Raw genomic sequence first — 27,749 nt, 5'->3', positions numbered from 1 at the left:
AAACCAAGACAGGGGGGCGGTGGGGGGGAGGGTAAAGGGTACCAAGACATGTGAAAGGGTATCAATGTATGTGAATTAATGCACCTTCTATATGGCAAATATCATGTAACCCTTTTATTAATTACAATAAAAAATAACAAACAAAAAAAATCAACTGCCTTCCTGTATGCCAACAACAAGAGGAACAAGACACAAATCAGGAAAGCAACTCCTTTTGCAATAGCCCCAAAGAAAATAAAGTACTTAGGAAGTAACTTAACTAAGAATGTAAAGGAACTTTATAATAAAAACTTTAAAATCCTGAAAAAGAAAATTAAAGCAGAAATGATTAAGTGGAAAAACCTCCCATGCTCCTGGATTGGAAGAATTAACGTCGTAAAAATTGTGATCCTGCCAAGGGCTATCTACAAATTCAATGCAATACCCATCAATATCCCAATGTCATTCTTTAAAGAAATAGAAGAGGCAATCCAAAACTTCATATGGAATAATAAAAGACACTGAATAGCAAAAACAATTCTTAGCAGAAAGAACTGCACTGTAGGAATGTCAATACCAAACCTTGGACTTTATTACAGAGCTATAGTGATCAAAACAGCTTGGTACTGGCATAAAAACAGGCCCGAGGACCAATGAAATAGAACTGAAGACCCAGAAATCAACCCACAGACCTCTGGCCACCTAATCTTTGATAAGGGAGACAAAAAATATAGAATGGAAGAAAGACAGCCTCTTCCATAAATGGTGCTGGAAGAACTGATTAAGCACCTGTAAAAAACTAAATTTGGATCCTCTGTGTCACCCTGTATCAGAATTAATTCCAAATGGATTAAAGACCCTGAGGTAAAAGCAGATGCCCTGAAAAAATTGCAGGAAGGAATAAGAGATACAGTAGGTCTCCTTGGCAGAGGTTAAAACATTTTTAATAAAGGCCCAGAAACACAGCAAATTAAAGAATGTTTGGACAAATGGGACGGCATTAAACTTCAGAGCATCTGTATGGCAAAGGACATAGCTAGCAAGTTAAATAGAAAACCCACGGAGTGGGAGATTTTCACTATCATACAAGAGACAAGAGTCTCATATATAAAATATATTAACAACTAAAAAAATTGAATCTCTCAAAAAATCCTCAAAGAAACAACCATCCCATTAAATGGTTGGCTAAAGATGTAGAGACTTCTTTGAAGAGGAAATAAAAGTGGCATATAGACACATGAAGAAACGATCAACATCTCTGGCCATAAAAGAAATGCAAATCAAAACAACTCTAAGATTCCACCTCACTCCAGTTAGAATGGCCAGGATCAAGAAATCTAATAACAACAAGTGTTGGCAGAGATGTGGCCAGGATGCACTAAGCATAGAGCTCCCCTATGATCCACCAATTCCACTCCTTGGCATTTACTCAATGGTCCAGAAACAAGGACATACTAAAGCCATGAGCACAACTGCACATGTTCACTGCAGCATTATTTACCATAGCATAGATATGGAACCAACCCAGATGTCTTTCAGTGGATGAATGCATCAAGAAGACATAGTACATATACACAATGGAATCTGTGCTGTCATCAGAAGAATGACATCGCCACATTTGTAAGGAAATGGAAAGACTTAGAAAAAAATCATATTAAGTGAAGTAACCCAGATCCAAAGGAACATAGGCTCAATGGTTTCACTCATTTGTAATAATTAGGACACATCTAGGACTCTCCTAGCAGAGGATTACAGTATCTCAAGACCTAGGTACATAAGGTCATATAAAATGAGATTAAATGAAATGAACTCTAGGAAATGGAAACAAAAGGTTTGTCTTGTGTGATTGTTGTTCTTAATGTACTGTGTTATTTCTCTTCTCTTTTTTGGCCCTTATGGTTAATTTCATGTTGTTACTGTACCTGACTTTGTTACCTGATAGATTATATATATATATATGTATATATATATATATATATATTTGAAATGGGGCAGGGAGGGGGAAAACAAGATGATTGGGAGGGAGTGAGGGAAGGGAAATGGGTACAAAATCATGAGAAGGGATATCAGTGTGTAAGAAGTAATGCACTTGCTACCTGACACATGTAACTGTAACACCTTTATACATTATTCCAAGAATAAAATAAAAAATTAAATTAAATTTAAAAAGAAAGGAAATTGATAATCATCTGAGAAATGAAAAATGAGTATATGTTTTCCTTGTAGTGTTGACTACATCTTTTGTTAAAATTAAAAAAAAATTTACTGTCAGGGTGATGTACAGACGGGTTACAGTTACATGCATAAGGTAGTGGGTACATTTCTTGTCAAACATTGTTACCAACTCCTGAGTTTTTTCCCTACATTCTTCAAAAGTAAAAAGACAGATTGGAAGTTTATGACCATTTAACATCTATGCTAGAATGCTGATTCTCAATAGGGTGGTAATTTCAGGATGATGAAACAAGAGGATTGGGTACAGGGAAAATGAAACAGGGAAAAATATATTCATGATACTCAATGTACCTGTGTGATAAGTGGAGAAGAGTGAACTGTCTCCACTGGGAAGGAGCAGATGGGAGGGTGGAAAATGATGCAAGGGCAGACACTGATCAAACAATGAATGCTTAGATGGACATGTTAAATGGTACACCCCTTGTCCAACCTCCTGAATTTCACAAAATTTTTTAAAAATAAATTAATACATGAATGTCTCTAGATTCCCCCTTCCCCCGCTCCTGCCACATCACCCTTGCTCATTCCACTATGTAAAAATACTTCAAGAAGATGATCATTGATGATCCAGGAAATAGGACTTCAGCAGGCAGCCAAACAGCTAATATCTTCATCATGGATTTTCCAGCTCCCTATAGACTATGAGAAAGACTAAACGAAAGATAGCCCTGTTGATTTTAAGCTGCACCAACTTGTGATAATATATACTAGAAAAGGAGTAGAAAAAAAGGAATCACTCCATTTTGGTTTGGGATTACTAAATTACTGGCTGTCTGAAGATTATTTTACATTTTCCCACCTTTCCTTTTTTGGAGCATACTACACATTTTCCAAAGTAAATGATAGGAAGAGACAACTTGCCAAAACTATTCACGCTAGAGTATTTATGTTTTACGTTATCCAAAATCCTTCCTTATCCACCCCCACATCACCAATTGCTGACATTTGATTAAATTAACCTCCCTGTCTTGGCTCTTACTTAGGTAGCTTATTGGAGTTCTCCAAATTTTTTTTTTACTTTTTTTTTTTTTGCCAGTCCTGGGCTTGAGCTCAGGGCCTAAGCACTGTCCTTGGACTTTCTCAAGGCTAGAGCTCTACCACTTGAGCCACAGCACCACTTCTGGCTTTTTCTATGTATGTGGTACCAAGGAATCGAACCCGGGTCTTTGTGCATGCTAGGCAAGCACTTTAACCACTAGGCCAAACTCCCGGCCCTAGTTCTCCAAATTTTGTAAATTCCTTTTATTTCCGCAAATCTCCTGATAAAAGGCTTGAAAAGGAGAAATAGACAATTTATAAACACATTATATCCTGACTACTCTAAAAACTCCATAAAATTAAAGTGCAATTAAATGAGTTTCAAGTTACGTAAGTAGAACATTCAATAATCCTGTCCATGAGCGTTTTGGGTGCATTTTCGTAATGCATTACTTTAAAATGCGTTACTTTAAAAATTAAAACTCTTTATTTAGTGTGGAGATCTTTTGAAGCTATGGTTACACAAACATTTCTTTTAAAATGAAAGCATGGAATCACTTATAAGGAAAGCCTCATTTTGCTCTAAAAGCTTGGTGGAGAAAAGAATTTGTGACTCATACCATTTTACTAGCTTCCCAGGAGGCTGAGGTCTGCAGATTGGGGTTCAAAGCCAGTCCAGACAGGGAAATCCATGAGAATCTTGTCTTCAGTTTACTTGCAAAAAGCTAGAAATGGAGCTGTGGCTCAAGTGTTAAAGTGCTGGCCTTGTGTAAATAGTACTCAAGAATGGTGCCCAGGCCCTGAGCCTAAGCCCCAAGACCAACAAGGAACAAAGACAAAATGAAATAATATAACAAGGAAAGCTCAATAGAAATAAATGCCTTCTGACTATTTGGTAAATATGATGGCATATTATGCCAAAAAAAAACCAACAAATACAGGTCAAGGAAAATATTAAAATCAACTAAAGACTTTTCTCTTTGTTCCAGATATATCAAGCTCACTATGTGCAAGCAAAAACATAAGATTTTACGTTGTTTTCAAATAACTCACAAATGAGGATTCTTAGTGTGGAATACTTCCAAATACTCCCCAGGAAAAGTTGAAGCAACTGATGCTTTTACCTCTGGGGAAGAAATTGCCATTGAGCATGTCAGTAGAAAGTACCTTGATGAGTATTAGGCTAATACTAACAATTAAGCCAACATAATCTATAAAATCACCTGTTATGCTAATTTTAAAATGTTGAAATATTTATTTAGAACAAAATGGCAGTAATAAGAAGGGAAGATCAAAATGAGAAAAACAGCAGACATCAAAGACTCTCAGGTGCCCCAAACACTGTTGACATCCTGCGAGGTACTAAGGGGATTCAGAAGAAACAAGGAACTCATAATGTATTTGGAAAGATAAAACTAAAAAGCCTAAAGAAATACATGCCACTTCATGCTGATGAGCTTGCAGTTCCTGAGCTGCTTTTAATTAGGAAAGAAAGAATCAGAAAAGAAAAATTAGATCCTAGAACCTGACACAGCTATCACACAACTTCCTACAGTATCCACATAGAGGCGTTCCAATCATGCCGAACTACAACTAACTCATTGTGAGGTGTTATGTAAGTGTAAACATGTATGATGAAAACATAACAGATTGATGATTTTTAAAACATCAAATCAAGAAGGAAATGAGCAGGTTCTATTAATATTTCCTGTTGATAACAACTTGAAGGGCTGTTGTAATATTTTAGATAGAATGGTTAAATATGTGATTCAAATTACATTAAGCTCATTTCATTTTATTGTGACTGCATGATATTTTTGTTAAATATTTGGCTTCTCCTAGGAAAGTTATACCTATGCATATAACATTGAAATATATGATACATTACATTTATGATTCAGGAAACAGAGAGAGCAATAAGAATAGAGATACAATATTAGAAAGTCATTCTAAAGATATATGATACAAGCTTGCCCTCTTGGATTAAAGGATGGAAAAAGTCAGAAAGAATTAAGCCAAGACATGAAGATGGCATTGATTTTGACACAAGGTGTTAGCTATTTGGCCATAGTTATAAGCATACCAAACAACGAAGAATGGACTTGAATACTTTTCTTTTTTTTTTTTTTTGCGGTACTGGGCCTTGAACTCAGGGTCTGAGCACTGTCCTTGGGTTTTCTCAAGGCTAGAGCTCTACCACTTGAGCCACAGTACCACTTCCCTCTTTTTTCCATGTGTATGGTACCGAGGAATGGAACCCGGGTCTTCCTGCATGCTAGGCAAGCACTCTACCACTAGGCCAAACTCTTGGTCCCGAATACTTTTCTTTTTAAAACTGAAACGACAGCATAAAACAACACAGCCTCACGTATTTCTGTTTTGAAATGGTAATAAACAAAAAAGACACTAATGAAGATTTCTCAGAAGTAGTCAACATTCCTTTTCAATTTACATAGTCTTCTACCTGCTCAATAGAGTGAGTGGGAAGAGGAAATCAAGGCAGAGCTTGGCGCAATTAAATGATCATAGAATAGTGAGAAGCATAAAAGCTTCCTGAGTCCACAACAGCGGGAATTCAGAACAATACCAGGCTTCTCAGTTTCAGCATTAAGTAATAGGAAGTTTGCAAAGGGAGGAGTTCAATCAATTGCTGAGTAACAAACCACTCAGAAACCTAACAGTCAAAGCCAACACCATTTAATTATGACTACAAGCTCCTGTTGACACATACTGGTATTTACTCTCTCACTCTGCCAGGATCACATTATTCTCTACGAGGGAGCTCAAGCCATTGAAATGTAACTGGGTAACTGGGGTAACTTCACTGGAGCCATAAGTATAGACCAGTAGTGTTTGTTGGACTTTGTTGTTGTTGTCTGTCGTTAGTTACTATTTCCCTTAGTCAAGTCCTCAGCCCCTCCCACTGGAATTCCTAGGGAAACTTGTAACTGAGCCCTGCCCTGGAGCTTCCACCTAGTCGTCCCCCCACCCCCCAGATACTATCTCCTAGCTTCCTGGAGCAGGGCAGGTGCCATGTTTCTCCCTCTCCTTCTCCTGGGGCCAAGATAGGTCTCCCCAATAAAACCTCCTTATAATTCTCCTTCTGGCCTGCCTCAGTTACTATCACAATTTTTTTTTGTCACCTCTTCTAAGTAAGAAATGTTCAATGTGTTGGGCACTATCAAGTATCTTTTTTATGCAGTATTTATTTTGCCATCTTAGAGATTGAACTCTAGGCCTGGATACTGTCCCTGAGCTTTGTTTCTCAAGACTAGTGCTTTACCACCTGAGCTGCAGCTCCATTTCTGCCCTTTAAGTCAGTAATTGGAGATAAGAGTCTCACAGACTTTCCTTTCTAGGCTGGCTTTAAACCGTGATCCTCCTATCTGAGCCTTCTGAGTAGCTAGGATTACAGGCATGAGCCACCGACAGGAGTTTTAATAATTTACTGCTTTATAATAATTTTATTATAGTATCTCAAAGCATACTATGCAAACCTGAAATAAGAATTTTCACAAAATATTGAGATATAGTCTTTAAAAGTACAATTGCCTTTAGGGGCTGGGAATGTGGCTTAGTGGTACAGTGCTTTCCTAGCACACATGAATCCCTGGGTTCAATTCCTCAGTACCACATAAACAGAAAAAGCCAGAAGTGGTGCCACAATTCAAGTGGTAGAGTGCTAGCCTTGAGCAAAAGAAGCTCAGAGACAGTCCCCAAGCCTTGAGTTCAAGCCTCAGGATTGGCAAAAAAAAAACAAAAAATACAGTTTCCTAGGCAACTAAACAATTAAAAAAAGAAAAATGGGACTGAATTTAAAGCAAGAAACTTAGAAAAGAAGGAAGTAAGAAATAGTAGATTCTCTTGTATTGTATTTTAAAAGACTTGATTTTAATACACACACACACACACACACACACAACCACACACAAGAAAGTAAGGAACATATATATTTTGTCATCTCATTTTCTGTTCTAGACTTTGAAATTCAGTGGCATATTTAAGAACTACAAAGAGCAGAAGGGTATAATAACTGCCTGTCTCATGAATGATTAAATGTTATCTAGCCAAAGAATAGTGCTGGATGCCAAGCTAAGACAAAGAGACAAGGCAAGGGCAGTACAAGAAAGCCCTCAGTGAAATGTAGGCAGGCTGTGAGATGACATTTAGTGCACTTTAAATCAGTTTTAGAAAGAACCACTGGTCTTAAAACCAGTACTGTTTTGAATGATATGGAAAGTCTGGCTTAATAATAAATTTAAATATGAATTTTCAGTGTGGTATCATCTTTAAAATGCTGACAGTGTCTAAAATTATTAGTGATACTTTGTATTCTCTACCTTGGTACCATTCAGGTAAATCAGATGACCCAGGAAATCATGATTTCAGGATCCTTCTTTTAAGATCAACTGAGATTTACAGGAGCTCCTCAAAACAGAGCCCAAGGTCTCCACTGTGACAAATGAGGTGAACTTTGTGGGCTCTATCCCAGCAGGAAATCAAGTGGCTTTGAATTAGGATGGCTGAAAACTATCTGGTGGTCAAAGACATGACCTGATTCTGTGTCTTGAAGAGACAGAATTGGCACAAGTGACTGAATGCTGAAGGTCTTTACAGAGAAGAGTTTTCCTATCATGGGAATTCTCTGAAGTTGGAAGTAGAGAATCCTCTATCCTGGGGTTTGAGTATAACCAAAGAACTTCAGACTTCAGTGATTTTCGGGGCTGATTAAATGTATTAAGAACATTGTAAGTTCAAAAGTAAAATGAGAATCAGAACCCTTGATTTAGCTAAAAAATTATTATAGACTCTACCATAAAAATGCTGTCATTTTATAACAAGTCAATTGTAAGTCTTATTTGGATTTTACCTTTTGCTCATGGAAGTTACACTGATTAGTAATCTGACTGCAGACCAAAGATGGCAGATACATATTGCACATCTTCTTCTAAGCCACGGCAGCGATGTGTGTATGTACACACACATGCATGCATGCACACAGGGCGCTGACTCAATGCCAACAGACCGATTTTTTAATCCTTCTGAACATGAAATCTGGCCATTGTCATTTGTAGGTGGCACACAAAACAATCCTGTTTGTCAAATTCAACCTCTTGCTAAATCTCATATCACTTCGTCTGTCTGTCTTCCTGATGTTTATTTTTAATCATTTCTTATTCAAACCAGTACCTGGTCTATAATGCTACTAATCTCTGCCTAGATATTAACTAATAAATATGATTTTTCAGATTGACATCTACCTACAAGGTATATAAAACTATGTGAAGGTATTGTGCCCAGAAACTTGAAGCCCTCCCTGATAGCCAGAGACCAAAGATCAATGCAAATTGCAATGAGTCGTTTATTGACGAGCTCGAGCATGGGTCTCTGCGCACTGATAGTCGAGTACAGACCAGAGGACCCGAGCACAAGATTACAGCCCCTTTTATACATTTTTTTTGTAGGGGGAAGGCCCCAGCAAGTAATAGCAACAAATCAATATGCCACGCGGGAAATTTATACTATAATTCCATTAAATGATTGGTGCAATACAAAGCAGGAAAGGGGTCGTGGCTAATCATTGGTCAGTCTAGCTGGCTGTCATTTTAGGAGGATGGTTTTATGCCAGATATGAGTCTAGGGGGATCTCCATGGTAACGGACTTGTGATTGGTTGACATCTGCCCTAGTTTGCTGGCCCTTACAAGTCCGACCTCGTTGGTACCAGATGGCTACTATCTCTAGCTTCCGGCTTGGAATGTGTATGCTCCTTACTACAGTGTAGCTCAGTCTGGGAACCAAGGACAAATGGGTGGTTGTAGATTAGCCACAAGGACAGCAGTTGCATTTCTCAGGATTTTAGCAAGCAGATATACAGAAGCAGAAAGGCAAGTTAAAGAAATACAAGTATAACCATCCAAATGAATACAAGTATGAAAATACAAATGGCTAACATAGGTTTACAGAAAATATATAGATATTTTCTATGCTCCTCATTCCCCCCCCTTTTTTTTTAGTCTAGTCAAACTTTGACTATTTACCTCAATATAAACAGGGTTATGTCAGGTGTTTAGGATCATCAGTTTGATAACTCCAACCCTCTTTTTACGAAGGATATCATCGCATTAATTATACAAGGGGCAATTAACAATAACATTACAATAATTACCAGTGGGCCAATAATGGCTGAGATTAGAGAATTTGTCCAGGGGTACCAGTTGTACAGCCTTTTATATTATCCTCGGGACCCGTCTCTTTTTTTGTTGTTGTTGTTTATCTAGTCTCCTCTTGACAGTTGCCAGACTATTTTATTTTAATGTTTTATTACTCCAGCATGGTTTGTTCAAAAGTGACATAGAGTGACACACAAACATCCTTTTTGGGACCCAATAATGTTAAAGTCCGTTTTTCTGGGAATCTGAAAGTCCAAAGTCTTTATATGCTGTCTCCACAGGAGTGATGAATCCAGTAGGTCTTTTTCCACTACCTTTACAGTGGTTGGAGTGCTGGGTATCACAGTGCAGGTACACTTGAATGCCAGGATACTGGAAACCAGATGATGAACATGTCCACAAATCAACTTGTAAGGCCTGTAAGGACTGGATTGAATCATGGTTAACAATGCCAGATAAGATAACACATGGCTTGGGGGGCCAACAATTGTTATCAGACTTGGGCAGACAGCATTTTTTGGTTTGAAGGGGCATATAGTGTGCCCTCCCAGTTCTGCACTCAAGAAAAAGCTCTCACAACTAGGAAGCATGCTTACCAATCCCTCAGGTGGCACAAAGAATAGTTATATACCAGTCTACCAATCCTGACCCAGCTTGCATCATGGCTAACTCAATTACATACCTACCAATTTTACTTGTAATTTTTATTTTTAAGATAATGCTCATACCATTGGCTACATACTCAAACCTTTTATAATTTACATGAACATATCTTTTTTTATCCTTTATAAACCATTTTTTTTACTCCTCTCCCAAAACCTTTACTACTCTTTTTCTCTTTTTTATTTGAGCCCTTATTTACATTTGCACCTCTCACCTCTAGGCTGTTCAGCACTGGATGGAAAAATCCCTTTACCCATCCAGAGTCACCATAATGGCTGTAAAAACCTAGAGGACTTTGAACTTAGAACAGATAGAATGTCCCACCACCAAGGGTTTAGGTCCAGTTCTCTCAGGAAGAGCTTTGGAGTGGTGGAATCAGGCAGGACAGGATGTGTGGCATCAACCTTGTCTCTCAGCAGTTTTAATGGACTGTCACACCTACTGCTGGGTCGCCTGCAAATTTCTATATGGACTGGTTAGAGAAGCTTGCCCTGAGGCCTGACTTTGATGAAGTCTTCCAATGATTTTTTGGTTGCTTTACCTGAGCACACTCATTTTTGCAGGCTGGCACCCCACTGGTTTTTAAGACAGTAGAAGGTGAGACCCCAAAATAATTTAGTAGGGTGACAACTTTTAGTAACCAGATTTTTTTAAATGAGGCTAGGATTTTTTTAGGCAGGCATAGAAGACTTGAACCTGTAGCCATTTTTTATAAATGCAGTCTCCACTCTTGCACATCTGTTACTACTCTTTTTTATATTTTTTAATTTTAAAAATGACTCTGGTCCCTTTATCTAAAGGGGATTGATGGGTGGAGATTCAGCTTCTGTAACTTTTTTTTTTGCCAGTCCTGGGCTTGAGCACAGGGCCTGAGCACTGTCCTTGGACTTTCTCAAGGCTAGAGCTCTACCACTTGAGCCTCAGCACCACTTCCGGCTTTTTTCTATGTATGTGGTACCGAGGAATAGAACCTGGGTCTTCATGCATGCTAGGCAAGCACTTTAACCACTAGGCCAAACTCCCTGCCCCCTTCTGTAACTTTTTTAAGCAGACTCAGAGGCGTTGTCTCTAACCTTGGCCAGGGACCCTAAAAGCTTAGCCGATTTTACCAAGGGGTTACCCGGATTACATATACAATATTTAACAACTGTACAATTTTTTTGGCTACAATAGTGTAGCTTACTTAGCACCCATTTGCAAAGGTATTTTTTTGATTGTCTGGGGAACTTAATCCCTGCGACCCCAATAATGCCTTAGTTTCCTATGTAGGCCTATATACAGATCAATGGGGACATAAGCCTCAGATCCACAAACTTTTCTGAATTTGTGGCTGGTGTCAAATCAAACTTTACTCAGTTAGGACTTTAAACTACCCACTATCACAGATGATTGACAAGTTTCTGCCCAGTTATGAAAGGCACGGGCATTAGTAAGGCATGCTTACAAACTATTTTATGACCTCCCAGCTCTAATTAATATTGAATGGCCAAGCACGAGTGAATCTAGGATCTGACACCATTTCTGCCATCCAAGCAGTGGCTTACTTGCTTTCGTCCCAATAGTGTCTCTTTACATCGGGATAAACATCCTACTGGCATTTTACTTTGTTGGTTGCTGGACTTGAACTCAGGGTCTGGGTGCTGTCTCTCAGTTCTCTAGCTCAAGGCTAGCACCGTGCCACTTTTAAGTTCCAAACTCAGGGCCTGAGTGCCGCTCCTCAGCTCTGCAGCTCAAGGCTTGCACTCTGCCACTGTGAGTCCCGAGCTTGGTACTTGAGTGCTGTCCCCCAGCTTTTCAGCTCAGAGCTAGCACTCTGCCGCTTTGAGCTCCAAAGCAACTCTGCCTTAATAGCACTCTGCTGCCAGATTAGACACCACAGTCTCACAGGGACTTTGCTTTGCCCAGGCTGGCTCAAAACTGTAGCTTTCAGATCAACGAGTCCTACAAAAGGCCACGTTACTCCAATTAAAGCAACAAGGTGGTCAACACAGAAATAGTCTCCAAGCATGATCTTACCTGGAATCTCTGGGTTATTTTACAGCATCCAGTAGAGCCTGACAGGACATTTAGCTATGATTTAGTTGATCTTTAGTGGTTTAGTACCTTAATTTTAAAATTTAACTTTATAACTCCTAAAAACTTAGCTCTATTTTTATCATCTCTTTTTAGGTAGCATTTGTAAAGCCGGAGGCCCCATGTTTTACCTGGTTTCCAAGTCTGGCCCCCTTTTTTTCAGCAGTCAATAGTCCCCTGGGGCCACCCAGACCACCTTAGTCTCAGTCACTACGGCTGCTCCCGCATACCTGCGTCCTTGGGAGCTAAAGCTACTCCCATCCGTGAACCATACCAAGTCAGCATCTGGTAGTGGCTGGTCAGTCAAGTCCTCTCACGTCCTGTGGACTTGTGCCTCTGAGCACAAGTATCTCTTAGCAGTCGTGCAATGGGGCCTCCATGCCCGGGTCAGTCAGCAAAGTTGCTGGATTGAGTGTCTGCGATGCCTGAAAGGAGATTCTAGGCGGGTGGAGCAGCAGACTCTGGTAGTGTGTGAGTCTGGCATTGCTGAGCCATCGGTCAGGTGGTTGCTTTAAAATTCCCTCTATTGCATGGGGGGTGATCACACACAGTTCCTGCCCCATAGTTTATCTGCATCCTTGACCAGGGGTGCAGTGGCAGCGACCATCCTCAGACAAGGCGGCCATCCTGCTGCCACAGGATCTAGTTTTTTTTTGATAAGTATGCGACCAGTTGTTGGGAGCCAGAGTGGAATCAAACTGTACCTTGACTTGCATCAGACGATGGCTATATTGTCTTATTGCTTTCTGGCCCTATTCTATGTAAATGACCTGAGAATTACCATATGAATGTAACACCTGGAGGTTGCCTGGGAGAAGAGGAGGGAAGAAGGGGGAGGGGAAAATAAACGCGGAGTCCAGTCAGTCTTTGCCTGGACGGCGGACATCCCGGACCGAGTGTGTCTGTCTCTCTTCTTTTTCTTCCTAGTCCTTGTCCCCTATTTCAGGAACCCCAATCTGCGAACCCTGGTTTGCTGCCGGTTGGCCCCGGCATCTGGCGCCCGAACAGGGACCCTGAAAATCTGGGACGAAGGTGAAGGACCCCTCCCTGTGGTGAGTAACACATCGTAGGACTATTAAGAGAGTATAGTCAGGAGTAAAAATTATGGGTCAAACTAATAGCCATGGGTTATTTCTACCGATCTTAACAGGCCTATTTGAAGCCCACGGAACGCGGGTGGAAAAAGGGGTGCTTCAGAGCTTCCTACAGTTTGTCGAGGAGGCATGCCCGAGGTCTATAGAGGAGGAATTCCAAAAAGCCTGGCAGCGGATAGGAAAAAGAATTCTAGATTATTATGATGTATATGGCCCCGAGAAGACCCCAATAGAGGCTGCTACTGTATGGAGTTTAGTAAGTGAATACATAGATCCTCTACATGAAAATGCTGAACTTAATCTTGAATTAAGGGAACTTTATGAGTTAAAGGACCCTTCTGAAAAACCTGAGGCTGAGCCATATGCCGCAGCCCAAGAGAGTGAGATCTTGAAAAGGGAACAACAACCAGTAGATATTGAGTATCAGAATTCAGGTTTGAATATCAAGGAGGAAAGTTATGATGAGTCAATGGAGGGCCGAATGGCTACGATGGAGAAGAAGTTAGAAGAAATCCTACATTTTCTATCGAAAATGGGGACAGAGCAGAGAGCCCCCCCAGAAGTAGGAAAGAAATATGACCTTCAGGCCACTATGGTGTCTGATTCTAAACCTTACCCCTCACACCCACCGCCTCCGGCTGCAGCCTTACGGCCTCAATCCCTTTCTCAACCTTTAGGCAAGCCTAAAGGCCCTAGCAACAAGTCCCTTTTAACAGGCACTACAACCAGGCACAGTGCATCGCAATTAAACCTGACTCAGGCTGCTAGAGAGAGGGAAGGTATTTCAGGGCCTCGATGCTTCCCTAGTTTAGTTGATTATGATGAACAAGTAAACCATCAACCTGTTCCTGTTAAACTATTACAGGATTTAAAAAATGCCTGCTCCCAATATGGGCCAACTGCCCCTTTTACTCAAGTAATATTGGAGGCCGCGTGTGCTGGTATTGCATGCCCAAATGACTGGAAGCGGCTTGCTAGAGCATGCCTTAGTGCGGGAGAGTACTTATTATGGGAGACAGAGTTCACTGCACAGTGTCGGGCTAAAATTGAAACAAATAGGTCTAAGAACCTGCCTTACACTGTTGATCAGTTGTTAGGAGAGGGAACCTATAAAAACACCAAAGATCAATTGGGTTATGCAAAGGAGGCCTATTTACAAATAAATGCTGCGGCGAGAGAGGCTTGGAAAAAGTTACGCAATTCCAATCGTACAAAAAATCTAGTAGAAGTTAAACAGGGACCAAATGAGCCTTATCTAGAATTTTTGTCTCGATTAATGGAGACTGCAGACCGCCTAGTACAAGATGAGAATGCAAGGGAGATTATAGTTAGACACATAGCCTATGAAAATGCCAACGCCGCCTGTCAGGCAGCTATCAGACCCCATAGGAATAAGGGAGGAATCACGGACTTTATTTCACTGTGTGCTGATATTGGACCCTCCCATGTACAAGGCCTTACTTTAGCCGCCGCTCCTCAAGGAAAGACTGTTACTGAGTCTCTAAAATATAGAGGTCAGCGGCATTCTCGGGCTGCTAGACCCCCAGGGCGTTGCTTCTCTTGTGGACAAATAGGACATTGGATGACGCAATGCCCACGCCAGGCCAGGCAAAAGAGAGAAAAATCACCTGGCACATGTCCACGCTGTGGTAAAGGGAAGCACTGGGCTAAAGATTGCAGGTCAAGAACAGATCGCAATGGCCGCCCGCTTTCGGGAAACTGGAGGAGGGGCCAGCCCCTGGCCCCGCAAAACCATGGGGCAGTCCCTCCCTCTTCTCGGCCACAAGTGCATCTTCTAACAACCCCCCAAGATCAGTCTCCGGCCTCCTCCGTGCCACCCCAGGAAGTGCAGGATTGGACCTCTGTTCCTCCACCTGCTCAGTATTGACCCCAGAGATGGGGACACAAGCTCTCCCCACGGGGGTCTTCGGCCCCCTTCCCCCGGGAGTGGCTGGATTGCTGTTAGGGCGAAGTAGCTCAGCCCTTAAAGGGATACAGATTACACCTGGCAAAATTGACCAGGATTTTACTGGAGAAATCAAAGTTATGGCCTCTGCCCCGAAACACGTGGTATCGATCCCAGCCGGTCAAAAATTAGCACAATTAATACTTGTGCCTTTACCTCCCGGGGAGACTACTAATTCCCCATGTGGACAGAGAGGATTTAGATCTTCTGATATCTATTGGGTACAAAGCATAAAACAAGAGAGGCCTGAGATGACTATATTTATACAAGAAAAGCCCTTTAAAGGAATATTAGACACTGGAGCAGATGTGTCTGTGATATCTAAAAAACATTGGCCAGCCCAATGGCCCCTGACAACCTCTATGACTTCCCTACAGGGGGTTGGGCAAGCAACTGACCCACAGCAGAGCAGTGCGATCCTTGTTTGGAGAGATGAGGAAGGGCACTCTGGTCATTTTCAGCCATTTGTCTTGGATCATCTGCCAATTAATTTATGGGGTCGTGATATCATGGAAAAAATGGGAGTGTATATGTTTAGTCCTAGTGCTGCGGTCACTAAGCAGTTACTTGATCAAGGCCTCCTCCCCTTTAGGGGACTAGGCCGAGCAGCACAGGGGGAGCTAGAGCCACTCCAACCCCAGTCTCACCCTACGAGACAAGGATTGGGGTATCCCTTGACGGGAGCTGTCGTTTGCCCTCCCCCACATGCTGATCCCATAAATTGGCTCTCTGAACGACCGGTATGGGTTGAACAGTGGCCTCTTTCACTAGAAAAGATCATTGCAGTACAGCAGCTAGTACAGGAGCAGCTGGACTTGGGGCATGTGGCCCCTTCTAACTCTCCATGGAATTCTCCAATTTTTGTTATAAAGAAAAAGTCAGGTAAATGGAGGCTGTTACAGGATTTGAGAAAAATAAATGCCACAATGGAACTGATGGGGGCCCTACAGCCTGGCTTGCCTTCACCCATGGCAATCCCAAAGGATACTTATAAGATTATTATAGATTTGAAGGATTGTTTCTATACTATACCCCTGGCGCCTCAAGACTGTAAGCGCTTTGCCTTCAGTGTCCCCTCTGTTAATTTTAAAGAACCCATGAAGCGATATCACTGGCTTGTGCTCCCACAGGGCATGGCAAATAGCCCAACTTTATGTCAAAGTTTTGTGGCTAGAGCCATTTCTTCCACTCGTGAAAAATTTTCTTCTGTTTATATTGTTCATTATATGGATGACATCTTGTTGGCTTGTTCTGACCCTATCGTCGTACGACAAGCCTTTGGACAACTAAAGCAGGATCTGAGCCTCTTTGGCCTTGTAATAGCAGCTGAAAAGGTTCAGGAACACCCGCCTTTTACATATCTAGGCCATATATTAGGCCCACACTATTTTAAAAGCCAAAAAATACAATTAAAAACTTCACACTTAAGAACTCTTCATGATTTTCAGCAATTCTTAGGAGATATAAATTGGCTTCGGCCTTATCTAAAGCTCTCCACAGGAGAGTTAAAACCCCTCTTTGATCTCTTAAAAGGAGATACCAACCCTACATCCTTGCGCGAATTAAATCCTGACGCCAGGAGGGCCATCCAAATTGTAGAAAAGGCAATTTCCCAGCAACAAATGACCTATTGTGACTATTCTAAACCCTGGGGAGTTTACATTTTAGCTACTTCTCACTCCCCAACTGCTGTATTGTGGCAGGATGGCCCACTTTTATGGCTTTATCTACCATCAACACCCGGCAAAGTGCTGACCCCCTACTACGAATTGGTAGCTAATCTGATACACATGTGCCGAGTGGATTCCCGTAAATATTTAGGTCAGGAACCTCATTTTATCTGTGTCCCATATAATTTACAACAACAAGATTGGCTATTCGCCCATTGCGATCCTTGGGCCAATGCTTGGGCCAATTATACGGGAAAAATTTTGCATCACTACCCGTCTAACAAACTTCTCCAATTTGCTGCGTGTCATACGTTTCTATTTCCTTCCATAGTACAGGCCTCGCCTTTATCCTCTGCCGCTTTGGTATTTACAGATGGATCCTCAAATGGAACGGCTGCTCTGACCATTAATGGGAAAACTCAATCTTGGGTTACAGGTTTTTCCTCCGCCCAAGAGGTGGAGTTAGAGGCTGTTTTACAGGCACTCGTCCTGTTACAAGACGAGCCCTTTAACTTATACTCAGACAGTCAATATGTAATCCGTGCTCTTCAAGTCATAGAAACTGTTCCCTTTATTGGAACTACTAACTCCAATATTCAGACCCAATTTCGCCAAATACAAACTTTGCTTTGTTCTCGCAACCACCCCTGTTTTTTTGGCTTTGTTCGAGCTCACACTAATCTTCCTGGCCCTTTAAGTGAAGGCAATGCGGTCACTGACTCTGCCACCAGAGTTTACTTAACTCAGGTTGAACTTGCTAAGCAGTCACATGCCATCCACCATCAAAACAGTCGAGCCTTGCGCCGACAGTTCAAATTATCTAGGGAAGCAGCGAGGCAAATAGTCAAGACTTGCCCCAACTGTGTCCCTTTTTCACCAGCCCCCCATTTAGGTATAAACCCACGAGGACTGCTTTCTAATCACATTTGGCAGATGGATGTCACGCATGTTCCATCATTTGGCCGATTAAAATATGTTCATGTTACTGTAGATACTTATTCTAATTTTATCTTGGCCACCCCCCTTGCTGGGGAAGCCACTAAACATTGTATCTCTCACTGCATTCGATGCTTTGCTGTGATGGGGATTCCCTCGCAAATAAAAACAGATAATGGCCCTGGCTATGCAAGCCGAGCATTTCAATCCTTCTGCCGTTCCTATAATATCACTCATATTACAGGCATTCCTTACAATCCTCAAGGCCAAGGCATCGTGGAGAGAGCTAATGGATTATTAAAACATCAAATTGCTAAAATACAGAAAGGGGAGTCGTATCCCGCTACCCCTGTGAATATACTTAATCATGCTTTATTTGTTTTAAATTTTTTGAATTTGGATTCAAATAATTTATCTGCTGCTCAGCGATTCTGGGAAAAAAGAGAGCAGCGTGCTTTTGCCTTAGTAAAGTGGAAGGATCCCCTAACTGGTGCTTGGCATGGACCCGATCCTGTTCTAACCTGGGGTCGAGGGCATGTATGTGTTTTTTCACAAGGAGAAAATGACGCCCGCTGGCTGCCTGAACGCTGCGTTCGGATCGTGGAGAGTGACAGTGGCCATCCAAGCAGCGACTCACTGGGCCTACACCCCCAACCCTCCAGTGGTGCATCCTGCGACGTGGAAAGGACCTGAGTTATTTGTGCATGTCTATTGGGACTGCTACTGATCCACTTGTTCCACACATTCATATGAGCTGTGTTTCTCCTCCTTTTACTATTATGTAGGGACCTTTTAACATATTCATTGACTCTACACAATTTAATATGTGACATTATTTTGTCTTTACCATCCCTCTTCTTAATAACCTTTTTTATAAAAGATGCCCAGGTGAAAAGCAAAGGCCTCCAGAGGTAAGTAGAAGTCGGCCGACCCCCTGTATGTCTGTGTTTTGTTTTATTTTTTTTATTCTATTTTATTTAAAAAAAAAAAAAAAAAAAAAAAAAAAAAAGGGGTGCACTGTGGGCCTAAAATAGAGGCCTGGGTGGTCAAGGGACGCCTTGACCCCCCTTCCCCTTCTGAGTTTCTTGTCAATATCAAGGCATACCTGAGAGTCCCACCAGCAAGACATGTCTAAATCTAAAAATAACTGTTTGGTGAAAACATTCATTTGAGCTCATGTTTTTTGTGTTAAGTGTATCTGATTGAGTCCAATTTTCTTGTTATATGTCAATGTCTGATTATTTAAAAGTCTCCGTTTGTCTTGTTCGTGTTACATATTTTTCCTTGTCCAGTTTTGTCTTTAAAATTGGTACCATTTCTAAGTATGGATCCTTATGGTTTTTCTGTGCGTACTCAAGCACACATCCTTGTTATTTATTTGAACATTTCTGGGCCTGGTATGGCCCCTCCCAATCCGCTGCAGCTGAGGTGAGCAGAGGCCAGACAAAGCAGCTGCAGGCTTCGTTCAGTTTCCTTTTTCCTACAACCTGCTGAAGTGACAGTCTAGAGACACTTGGTGACAGGACACAGACTTGTCTTAGTTCTCCTAGGTTTAAGACTCCCACCCAACTTTCATCTGCAAAAAGTAATATGTCTGATATCAGAAACAAACTCTGGAAGAATAAATTTCAGCTAAGTTGCCTTGTTAGAAAGCTTTGTTTAAAAACAAAAACAACAACAACAACAACAAAAAACCTGGTTGTCACCTCCAAGAATAAGCTTTGCAAAAACAACAACAACAAAAACAACAAAAAACAACAACAACAAAAAAACCCTCATGGTACTAAAATTTCCGGAAAATGAACGGCCGATATTAATTTTGCGCGCTTTAAGATCTTTGAGTATGAATGTGTGTACGAATGGGTGTGAGTGAACATGTTCAAGGTTAAATTGTCAGCATGCTGTATAAAACAATGGTTGAGCTCATTTGAAACACAAAAGCAATTGGGTAAATCTAAGTCTAAACTTCAAGAAAATTAGTAGGTTTGAATGTTTCCTATGTCTCAAAGGATTATTGCATTGTCTTAAAGAAAAACTGGTAAATATTTTTCTAGATCCTGAAATCTGCATTTTATTGCAAGGCATACAACTGTTTACATTGTAAACATTGTATCCTGTTTAGCACAGAGATGTTAGGGAATTTGGAATTTATTACTTTAAGTTAAAGTTTGGAAACATGTATTAGAGATTTAAATGTGAAATTGTTCATTAACGTCAGAAATTTTGCCTGTCTGTCTTTTCTTGCAAATCTGATGGTAAAATGTGGATAATGTGATTAGTATTTTAAAGGAATGTTTAAAGGTTTATCTCCATGCTATTGGGTGAAAAAAAAAAAAAAAAAAAAAAAAAAAAAAAAAAAGAGGAAACTAAGTCCAGACCTAGACTTTTGGTGCACTGATGTCTATAGTTCTTGCATTAGGGAAAAACTGTTATTTGAGTTTAAATTGTTGTTGGAGTTTAAGACAGTAATCTAAACTGCAAAAAAAAAAAAAAAAAAAAAAAAAAAAGGCACTTTTCTAAAAGGCAAGAGGAGTGACTTGAGCCCTAGGGGGCCTGAAGGCAGAAGGAGTTCTTTGTGCCCTTAAAGGTTTTTCAATTGCAAATAAAGGCTAAGGTGTTGATTGTTTAAGCCAGTATCAGCAAAAGTTTTAAGAACATTGGAAATGGGTTTCTAAACAATATTTGAAAGTGAAATTGTCTTAAATGTTTAAAGAAAGAGAAAAAAGGAAAATCAGGACTACCAAAGTAATTGCTTAATTGCTATTTCAGCTTACTCTTGTAAGTTACTTTATAGCAATCTCCAGAAGGCCCATGGAGAAGGACAGCAGATCCTCATTCAGATGTAAGTTTGGCCCTCACCAAGTTCCAGGTAAGATCATGCTTAGAGACTATTTCTGTATTGACCACCTTGTTGCTTCTAATTGGAGTAAAGTGGCCTTTTGTAGACTCATTGATCTGAAAGCCACAGTTTTGAGCCTGCCCGGGCAAAGCAAAGTCCCTGTGAGACTGTGGTGTCTAATCTGCCAGCAGGATGCTGGGACAGAGTTGCTTTGGAGCTCGAAGTGGCAGAGTGATAGCTCTGAGCTGAAAAGCTGGGGGGAAGCACTCAAGCACCAAGCTCGGGACTCACAGTGGCAGGGTGCTAGCCTTGAGCTGGAGAGCTGAGAGACAGCGCCCAGACCCTGAGTTCAAATCCAGCAACCAACAAAGTGAAATGCCAATGGCATGTTTATCCCTGTGTGGAGAGACACTACCGGGACAGGAAAGCCTCTGCTTGGATGGCAGAGTTGGTGTCAGATCTTAGAGTCACTTGTGCTTGGCCATTCAAATTAATCAGAGCCGGGAGGTCATAGAATAGTTTGTAAGCATGCCTTACTAATGCCCGTGCCTTTCATAACTGGGCAGGAACTTGTCAATCTTCTGTGATAGTGGGTAGTTTAAAGTCCTAATTGAGCGAATTTTTTTATTTTTGACACCAGCCACAAATTCAGGAAAAGTTTGTGGATCTGAAGCTTGTGTCTCTATTAATCTGTTTAGATCTGACAACTGAAGCATTGTTAAGGTTGCAGAAATTTAGTTCCCCAGACAATCAAGAAAAAGCCTTTGCAAACGGGTGCTAGGTAGGCTGCGCTGTTGTGGCCAAGGATGGTTTGTGCAGTTGTTGAATGTCAAGTATGATTTCTAGTTTGGAGTAGATTGTTGTTCCTGGTGTCTAATCCTTGCAACCCCTTGATAAAACAGGCTAGGCTTCTTAAGGTCCCTGGTCAAGCGTGGAGACGGCACCCCTGAGTCAGCTTGAAGAAGTCACGGAAGTTGAATCTCCGCCCATCAAATCCCCGTTGGACCAAGGGACCAAAGTCATTTTTGGAAAATGTGACAGGATAAATTAGGGGTATAGAAAAGAGTAAAAATTGCACTTGTGTTTCTTTTAAAATAAAAAACGGGGGACATGTTGGGAGCCAGAGTGGAATCAAACTGTACCTTGACTTGCATCAGACGATGGCTATATTGTCTTATTGCTTTCTGGCCCTATTCTATGTAAATGACCTGAGAATTACCATATGAATGTAACACCTGGAGGTTGCCTGGGAGAAGAGGAGGGAAGAAGGGGGAGGGGAAAATAAACGCGGAGTCCAGTCAGTCTTTGCCTGGACGGCGGACATCCCGGACCGAGTGTGTCTGTCTCTCTTCTTTTTCTTCCTAGTCCTTGTCCCCTATTTCAGGAACCCCAATCTGCGAACCCTGGTTTGCTGCCGGTTGGCCCCGGCAACCAGTCTCTTCCAGGGTCCCAGATATTGAGTTAGGATCCCCTTTGCCACTCGCTTCCGTTCATCTACATACAGGTGGAAGGGCTTGGTAACATCAGGAAGGCCTAGGGCTGAGGCTGACAGCAAGGCAGTCTTTATCTGCTGAAACGCCTGGTCAGCCTCCTCTGTCCATTGGAAGGGCACATGATTTTACCTGAAACCTGCTAAGAGCCAAAGCTACATCTGAATGAGGATTGCTGTCCTTTTGCATGGGCCAGCTGGAAATTGCTACAAGGAGACTCACAAGAGCAAGCTAAATAGCAATTAAGCAATTATTTTGTTAGTCCTATTTTTTTTTCTTCCTTGAAACAAACTTTTAGGACAACTTTACTTTTAAATTTTGTTCAGAAACCATTTTTAATTTTTTTTAAACTTTTACATTTTTTTTGCTGCAGTTAAGATTACTGCCTAGAACTCCAACAGTTTAAATCCAAATAAATTTTCCTTAATGCAAGAACTACAAACATCATCAGTGCACCCTAATTATACAGAGATAAGCTTTTAAACATTTTTTAAAAATACTAATCACATTACCCAGATTTTACCATCAGATTTCCAGTGTCAGTTTGCAAAGAAAAAGAGGACGAAGATGGTCCACTCAGTCCATCTGACCAGGTTTAAATGAATGAACAGCTTCTGTGCCAGCTCGTCGTCTTTTACCATGCGTGGACCCTCCCTTAGGGCCTTTTCCACCATGGGAACCCAGAGCTGCACCTTTGCCAGTTCACCTCTCACCTCTAAAAATGGCCACACTGGACTATTCTGTTTCCCCTTTTTTTTTTCTTGGCATTTGATTACCTAAACAACTTTAGAAGACAGGAAAAGTTTCTGACATTAATAAACAATTTTACATTTAAATTTCTGATACTTATCTCCAAATTTTAACTTGAAATGAATTTTAAATTGCCTAATATCTCTGGGCTAAACAGGATACAATATTTATAATGTAAAGAACTCTATGCATTATAATACCAAATTTTTTAATGCAGATTTTAGAATCTTTAGAAAAATTCTATTAACCGGTTCCTTTTAAAATAATGCAATAATTCTTTGAGACATTATAAAACATTTAAACCTAATAATTTTTTTAAAGTTTAGGCTTAAATTTACCCAATTGCCTTTGTGTTTCAAGTATGAGCTCATTCATTGTTTTACACAGCATGCTGACAATTTAACCTTGAACATGTTTACTCACACCCATTCATACACACATTTATACTCAAAGATCTTAAAGCGCGCAAAATTATAATATCGGCCATTTATTTTCCGGAAGTTTAAGAGCTTTGCCAATTTTACTCTTGCAGGTAAGAACCAGGTTTGAAACAAAACTTTTTTACAAGACAATTTAACTGAAATTTATTTTTCCAGAGCTTGTTTCTGATATCAGACATATTCCTTTTTGCAGATGAAAATTGGGTGGGAGTCTTAAACCTAGGAGAACTAAGACTGAAGCCTGTGTTCTGCCACCAACTGTCTCCAGACTGCCACTTCAGCAGGTTGTTAGGAAAAAGAAAACTAGATCAATCCTGCAGCTGCTTCCAGGGTGAAAAAGTAAAATTAAACCTAAGTATCCGGAGCACAAGGAACGGGGGGACCAAGCCGCAACCCGCACAGAAACAGAAACATATCTAGTTATCTAGTGATAAGACGGCGAGAGCCTGTAAGAGAAACTGAAACCGGTTGAAGAGTACAATCAGGGAACTCAGTCCCTGTAAGATACATAACAGACAGTTTTAAACACCACTCGATGAGGCTGCCACTCCCAAGGAGCAGACAAACAGCTACAACATTTTTACAAGTTACAAGGTAGAGCTCTCACAGTCAGAGGCAGCAGTCAGAGGGGCCCTTCCGTCCCCGAGCAAACCTCACCAGACAGATACAAAGACCAAGAGACAACCAAATTTGCAATCATCAATTATTCAGTATTCATGTATACATACTTAGAGATATAAATAGATAGATTTTATTTATAAAATGTTATGTGAAAGCAATGTAATGTTCCTTATTTGCACACAGATTAACAGTGTGGCAGTTTTCACAAATGAATAACTAATGGATCATAGAATTTTACTGGATGGTTTTCTGAGATTTTAGAGCTGCACAGACCTTCAACAGCATCCACTCCAACAGATGGAGAAATTCATGTCTACAATGAGTAAGGAGTTTTAACAAGATTCGCCTAGTGAAATCTAAACTAAGAAATCAAATATTGGCTCTGTATCTTAGCTATGGTAAATAGTGCTTCAATGAATATCATTGTGCTACTAAATTTAGTATGCCCTTGTCTCTGAACAACTGCCAAGGAGTGGGATTTCTGGGCCATAGGGGAGCTCTCTACCATAGCTAAGATATGGAACCAACCCAGATGCCCCTCAGTTGATGATTGGATCAAGATGTGGTATTTATACACAATGGAATTCCATGATGCCATCAGAAAGAATGACATTGTCCCATTCATAAAGAAATGGAAAAATTTGGAAAAAAAATTGTATTAAGTGAAGTAAGCCAGACCCAAAGGAACATAGGCTTCTTGGTTTCCCTCATTTGTAATAATTAGTACACATCCAGGATTCTCCTAGTAGAGGATCACAAAAGTTCAAAAGCTGTGTACATATGTTCATACAGGATGAGACTAAATGAAATGAACTCTAGGATATGAAAACAAGAGGTTTATCTTTGTGATTGTTGTTCTCAATGAACTATGTGCAGTTATTTCTCTTCTCTCTTCTTGCCCTTATGGTTAATCTCATTTAGTTACTGTATCTGACTTTGTTACTTGGTTTATTGTATATATGTTTACTTGTTTATTTAAAATAGGAAAGGGAAAGAGGAAAGCAAGATGATTGAGAGGGGTGGGGGAGGGAGAGGGAGACAAAAGGGAGAAGGGGTATCAATGTTTGAGAAGTAAGGTACCCACTACCTGATGAATATAACTGTAACCCCACTATACATTACCCTGAAGAAAAATAGAAATGAAATTGAAGAGAATATCATCACATTTCTACCACATAATGTTTTTTTCTGATAGATGATCAAGAAAATAACATATATGTTTAAAACACCATAGTTGCAAGACATCCATCCATCACAAACATACACAGAGAGAGAGGGGGGGAGGGGAGAGAGAGAGAGAGAGAGAGAGAGAGAGAGAGAGAGAGAGAGAGAGAGAGAGAGAACCACATATTGTGTTCCAAGAAGCCAATTTTAGGAACCACTGCCACATTTTCACTGCCCTTTTGTTGAAAAGGCTAATGAATGCAAAGTCCAGGACATTGGTGGGGCTAAGTTCTATCTAGGAAATATATCTCCATAAACAGTGTGTATGGAGCACGTCACATCAAGAAAATGGAAACCTATGCTGTAGAAAAGGAAGCCTAACTAGTGGCCCAGTGCTCACTTCCTGGTCTTGGGACTGCACCTGGCTGAGATGGAGCCTGCAGGCCAGTTGGAAGGCGTGGCTGTGGTTTGTGATGTAAAGTAAGGCTACCTCTGGGATAGGCCCAACCCTTCTGCCCTCTTGGACAGCACATGATTCCCCTTCTTTCCCTATATAGAGTAAACATGTGGTTTCCTTCCCTCCCCCTCACCCCCCACCCTGCCCTGCCCACCTTTGTGTTGATAGGCTCCTGCATCCTGTATTAGCTGAATGTACTTCCTCAATAAATGAGTTCCTCCTTGACAGGTCTCCCTGATGCACCTGATTGTCCTCTGGCGAGGGAGGGCTGGGTGCAGGCTCCTCCTGGTGGGGGCGTGTACTCTATCCCTCCTGCAGGTCAGGAGGGACCAAGGACCAAAAACCTGGACAACTGTATGTGTTGTAAGAAGTAAAGGCAGTGTGAAGAAGGAGAGTGAAAAAGAAGGAAGGGAGAAAAGAAGGAAAGGACAGAAGAATGAAGAAGGAGGAAGAAGATAAGAATGAAAGAGGATGGAAGGCAGAGAGAGAAAGAAAAAAGGGAGAAAGACAAGAAGGATGAGAGCAGAGAACTAGGGTGAAGAAATCAAGGACAATAGAGACAAGGAGAGAGGGAGGAACAAAAGGTAAGAAGTAGGAAATGAGATGTAGCAGGTGAAATGTGAGTTATGTGTATTCATGACCTCATTAGATTTATGCTGAATAATATTGTTAATGGATTGATGTGACATAATTAATGCCAAAATATAGTAATTACAAAGTGATTATAATTAAACTCAACAATTAAATTTATGGGCCAAAAATGTGATAAAGGAAATAAGATGCCTACTTCATCAATGAAACATTAGTTAATGAATAATTAATGAAACACTTCAAAAATGGTGGCGCTTACAGCAAGTCTTCACAGCAGGATTCAGGATGAATCTTCAGCAAACATTCACCAAGTAACTGATTTCCTCATGCAGAGAGATTTGTATGTAGAGAAAGTAAACAGAGAAATGAACATTGCACTTGTCTGTGCAACCTTATGAAATAGTCAATACATCCAAATCTCAAAATTATTTCACAGATTGTTTTACTATGGCTACCACATTATGATCATGTAGACAGGACAGAATGGAAGGAGAGAAAGACTGCTAATGTATCATCAAGCCACAACACCACTTTTTGGATTATTGAAAGCTAGAATTCCTTTTATTGAAGACAGAGTATTTTAAATCCACAATTTTATTTTATATTTTTGTGGGTCATGAGGCTTGACCTAGGCCTGGGCATTGTCCCTAGGCTCTTCAGCTCAAGGCTACTACCCTACCCTTGAGCCAAGCCCCACTTCCCGTTTTCTGGAGGTTAATTGGAGATAAGAGTCTCAGGTACTTTTGTGCCCAGGATGGCTTTGAACCTTGACTTCAGTTCTCAGTCTCCTGAGTAGCTACTATTACAGGCATGAGCCACTGCACCAGGCTTAAATACACATTTAAATGCACATTAGGAGCATTGAGATCTTTTCTCCTTCCATCCAAAGGGATTCCTAACCAATATTCCTTTAATATCTGACTAAAGATAAATTTTCTCTCACAAAAGTGACAAACTTTCTAAATTAAGAACAAAACTTGCATTTACTCTAAACTATTATGCAGGTCTTTTTTCCTCTCTTCAGTTTTCTGTGGGTTGGCTTACTAGTACTATAAAAGAAAATTAAATTGTTAGGTCCTTGACACTTCATACAATAAAAGGCCAATCTCAAAGACTGGGCCAAGACAGAGAATTCTAACCTGGTAGCAGAGGGGAGGGAAAACCAGTTCTTTAAAGATAAGACCCATTTTGTACAGGGAGGTTGTGCCTTAAATGTCTAACCCTTTAACACTGTGTAACTATGTATTGCCCACCATTCAGAGGCCATGTGAATCATGGTTTAATTTGACAAAAAATGAAGATAGATTCTTATACACATATGTAGAGATCTCAGAATAAAATCTAAACTGGTTAATTGTGTGGAGCTCACGAAATTTATGTAAACATAAGAGAGATTATAAAGCAAATTATGCTAAATGAAGAATTTTTGTAAAAATGACCCTCTTATGGGAACTGAAAAGCCTCCAGATAGCCCTGTTTCTTCTTGGTAGAGAAAATTATTTTTGCCTCCATACATATGTGCACATTTGCCATCAGTAGGGAAAGATCTAGTGAGTAAATCTTCTACCTCCTTTCCATGGTTCTTTATGGTTTACCTTCAAGAAACTGTCGTTCTTTTTTTCAGATAATTT

Source organism: Megascapheus bottae, unplaced genomic scaffold (genome assembly GCF_031878675.1).
Source record: "Megascapheus bottae isolate mThoBot1 unplaced genomic scaffold, mThoBot2.hap1 HAP1_SCAFFOLD_50, whole genome shotgun sequence".
NCBI classification, from domain to species: domain Eukaryota; kingdom Metazoa; phylum Chordata; class Mammalia; order Rodentia; family Geomyidae; genus Megascapheus; species Megascapheus bottae.
Note: the sequence above shows the minus strand (reverse complement) of the source record.